The sequence below is a fragment of the Chenopodium quinoa genome, unplaced genomic scaffold, assembly GCF_001683475.1.
Source record: "Chenopodium quinoa cultivar QQ74 unplaced genomic scaffold, ASM168347v1, whole genome shotgun sequence".
Lineage (NCBI taxonomy): Eukaryota > Viridiplantae > Streptophyta > Magnoliopsida > Caryophyllales > Amaranthaceae > Chenopodium > Chenopodium quinoa.
In genome coordinates, this window is record NW_018745684.1 from 2,233,334 (window position 1) to 2,238,098 (window position 4,765).

Sequence of the window (4,765 nt, forward strand, 5' to 3'; positions counted from 1 at the left end):
GCACCGTGATTTTACTTTTTTATTTCCAGTCTAGTAATAAAATATTGACATCACAATGTGTTTAGAAATTACTTGATATTTGAATTTTGAAGCAAAAACTCTTACAAGTTTTGGAATAAAAAATACTCCATAGTTTATATTAATATTTTTTCTGCAATGAAGAGGTATAATATTATTGTTCAAAACAATTTGTATTACAATTAAGGCGTCGGAGATATACATGTCTAACATATATTTGTAAGACTTTATCACCTACAAAGTATTATATTGAAACATTAATGGTGAGTAAATTCTTGTTTTTCATTTAAATGGTCGCAAGTTTAATTCCTAGCAACAACCATGTTTACATATTGAAGGGTTGACATGTGACATGAATATAAAATATTTGTCTAAGAGGAGGGTGTCATGTAGCACATAAACTCTCTTAAATAGGAACGCCTAAATAGTATAGATTGTTTATAACGTTAACGCATATGGATAAGCACATGGATTAGGCTAAGTCAATTAAGTCAGTGCTTAGATTAATCTAAATATTGTTAATGCATGCACATGGATTTCTACGTATGTGAGTGGAAAGCGTAATGAATCATTACGTACACTTGACTATAAATTTGTTATACTAGCTTCTCCATTCACGCACTAACTCTTAATAAGTTCAAAAAAAACAAAAGGAAACTCCGATCCATTTCATACTGTCCTTCCATAAAAAAGCTTGCAAGATTCAATGAGCAACCAAGGTAACATGAATGACACACAAAGTATTTATGATCGAAGTAACGATCTCAAGGCGTTTGATGAAGAGAAAACCGGGGTAAAGGGGGTGGTAGCTAGATGGAGGAATAGAAAAGGTTCCTAGCATATTTGTTAGACCACTCGAGGTTCGCTCTAAGGATTTAGGTATAAACGCAAAAAATATAAGTGTACCTGTTATAGATTTTGCTCAAGTTGGTGAAAGTGATTATCAAACTGCTAAGATTGTAAAAGAAATCATTTCAGCATCTCATAAATGGGGATTTTTTTCAAGTGGTAAATCATTGAAATTGTTGGAAAAGATGATCGAAGGAGTTCGAATATTTCATGAGCTAGATGCGAAGGCTAACAAGCAAATCTATAGCCGAGATTTCTTCTCAAAGAATGTCACTTTTCTTTCCAACCATGACTTGTATCATTCAAAAGCTGCTAATTGGAGGGATACTTTCTATTTCAATGCTCTAACAGGTGAAGTTGATCCTCAAGAGCTGCCTCAAATATGCAAGTGAGTTACTTTGTCTTTTAAATTCTTATTAATTAAAATATGTAGTATCTACTTTATGTTCTAGTACTAATTCATGTTGCTCTTTGTATTTAAAGATTCACTTGATTAAAGGTATTAAAAAGCAATTATTTTTGCAGGGATGTGACACTAGAGTATGTCGACCATATGGTTAAGTTAGTTAACAACATACTTATGTTGTTATCGATGGGTCTTGGACTCAGACCAAAACATCTTGAAGAACTCGATATTAGCAAAGGGTGGTCCTTAGCTTGCCACTACTATCCGACTTGTCCAGAGCCCCAATTGACCCTAGGAACTGTTGGAACAAAGTAGTAGTGTGTGTGAATTGTGTGAATTTTGGGAAAACACCAAAGTCCCACATTGATGAGAAATAGAAGTTTCACTCTCTTTATAATATTGAGAGTGAGCTAAAAGGGTGTGGCCCTTGGGCTACCCACATTTTGTGGGGAGGGAAGACTTACCTCTAAGTCAATTTATCACACGCGCACCAAGTTGGATCGGGTTGGGGTTATTAAACACATTAATTTTTGCTAACCGTTTTAAACAGGCGATTAATGTTCGGTTTCAAAATACTTAATGTGTCGTTACACAGTTAATTCCTTGATTAACGTTGCTGATTTTTTGCCTTCCCGTTGCAACGTTATACACGTTTAATGCCTAAACGTTGCTGATCTTTTGCCTTGTTTTTTGCTTAACGATTACTTGGTTTTGCTTATAAAAGTATCATCTCTGCCACGGTTTAAAATGATTTAGCAACAGCAGAAAACATTTTACACATAAAATATTTCCTTTTCCTCTAAAGGTTCGAGCAGTTTTCATTATTGTTTTCCGGTGTTTTGTTGCCCGGTGGTTCAATGCAAACCCACGGTACCTTATCGTTTTGAGAGACTGTTTTATCTTGGGGGACATCCGATTTGGTACGAGCTACTTGCACAAATTCGAGGCAGTACCGTGGATGTTCTAAAGAGAACGACATAGTCCACGACTCAGTCTCATTCCCGGTAACATTGTTCTTATTGTTTTATTTCTGCAACGTCGTTTATAACAGGAACTAGTGGACATGCTGATATTACATTCATCACGGTACTTTTACAAGATCAAGTTGGGGGCCTCCAAGTTCTTCTTGAAAACCAATGGGTTAATGATGAACTCACTGGCGCCTTGATTGTTAACATTGGAGACGCACTTCAGGTATCATTCCTATTTTCTTATTTTAATTGTAAGTTCTAAGTTTGGAATACATGGGTGAATAATTTTTAGCTTGTTCGACATTATTATAACATAGTACATGAACTAAACTAGCTCTAATACTTTATTACTTCAATTTGTATTCAGATTATATCTAATGGCCTATTGAAAAGTGTCTACCATAGATCAACCGTGAACAATGTTGTACCAAGGATTTCCGTTCCATTTTTTGTTCAGGGTCTTTTCTCATCTAAGAAGATATATGGTCCAATCAAAGTGTTAACATTGGAAAAAAAATCCGCCTTTTTATTGTGAATTCTCAAGTGAAGAAAACCTCACACGCCTTTTCTCCAAAGCCCTAGATGATATTGGAATTCATCATTTCAAACTACGTTCATTGTCCTGAAGATGGAAGGTAAATTTGATTAAAGATGGTACAAGTTACAACCACAGCTAAACAACAATATTGTTTGGAGTACCATCATAATTTGTACTAGTTAAAGATGACCTATATGTAGCATTCAAGATCCGGATTGTAAGCGTTATTTATGTTGTGATTTCTATAGGCCAAAGTTTGGAAAGGCTCTTATAATAAATTATTACAGAGTAGCTATTGTAACGAAGTATTTTCTATTTCATATAATGATTTCAGCATACTTTTATTTTACAGCTTTGCATTGTATGGAAAATTGAAAATTCAAAATGTTACTTATGTATCGTATTTTTTTTGTTCCTCTTTATTTTCCTATATATTGAACTAAGAAATAGTCGTTATTAGAATATTATTTTCACATATTCCATAATGTTACATAATACTAATTAACATGAGATTCATGAATGATAAATGTCCTGACCTTGTTTAAGTTTTGAATCTCATTAAGTTGGGGGATGGGGGGGAGGGTTCAATCATTGAGATTTGCCCACCTGAGATGAGATAGGTGGTCAGGTTGGATATAATGCAATTTTTTGTATAATTAAACTACGAGTAGTAATTAATTAATAGGTCAACTCTTCACCAAATTCAATAATAATCTAATAAGGTCAATCATGTGACCAACATTATATCAAAGCTTTTCCTTAAAAAAAACACAAATATGTAGGAAATTGTGTAAGTTAATAGGCTTAATACTCTCTTCTTCATACTCTTTCTTAATTGGTGAGTTAAAATTTTGTAACAAATTAATTCTTAAACACCAAAATACAAAACATCAAAAGCTAATACACCTAACTATTTTTTTAACCATTACCATTTTATTTTATTTTTGAGTCTTCTTAATTTTTCCTTTTACCTTAATAAAGATAAAGTCATGAAGCTCTTTCAATTCATAGATATTTGAAGTGGCCTACAAGTAAATTTAGCACTAGATATATGGTGGAAGTAACTATCAGACACTTTAATTACCTCTTTAAATATAAAAAAAATGAATAAATAAATAAATAAAAATAAAAAATAAAAAATAAAAAGAAAGAGTAAAAGTACCTTAATTATTTTACATTTTGCACGCTTGAAGTAACATTAGTTCAATCAAAGAGTTCACATCGGAAGAATATCTACCAATTTATAAGGAATTCACAATTTCTCAGGTTTCTTGATTAGCTTGACAGATTTATGTGTAACAGGGCAACTTGGAGATCCACTAAGGCCTGAAATTAGGAATAGCCCACAAAATTACAGTATGTTCATCCATAATGTCATATTTGATTATTGGATAAGGCCCATCCAAATTTTAATCTTCCGTGGTTGTAAACCAATAAGTCTTAGCTACACCCTGATGCAGCTAAGATAGATGTACCACGGCCTATAAAATGAACATGTAGTAAAAAAATATGAACACGTAAAAAAAATACACATTTAGTAATAAAAAATGAACACGTAAAAAAAATGAAAATTTAGTATTAAAAAGTGAATACGTTTTAAAAAATGATCATATAGTGAGCATGATTATCATATAATCATAGAATTACTAGACCACGATCTTAAAAATGAACATTAAGTAAAAAAAATATTATGAACATGTTAAAAAAAATGAACATTTAGTAACAAAAAATGAACAAGTAAAAAAAATAAACATTTAGTATATTAAAAATGAACATTTATCATACAATCATAGAATAGCTGGACCATATACATAATAAAATGAACATTCCATAAAATATATGAACTATAAAAAAAATGAATATGTAAAAAACTGAACATGTAAACAAATGTTATGAACATTTAGCATATTAAAAATGAACATGATTTTCATGTATTCATACAGGTTCAAATTCCCGAAAATAAAGATAAAATAAATCGCTAAA

The 4,765-nt window shown here is 31.8% G+C and overlaps 1 pseudogene; it reads left to right on the plus strand.

The window, feature by feature from the left end:
* The first annotated feature begins 588 nt into the window (after positions 1–588).
* LOC110718087 lies at positions 589–3,131 on the plus strand (annotated as a pseudogene).
* The last annotated feature ends 1,634 nt before the right edge of the window (positions 3,132–4,765 follow it).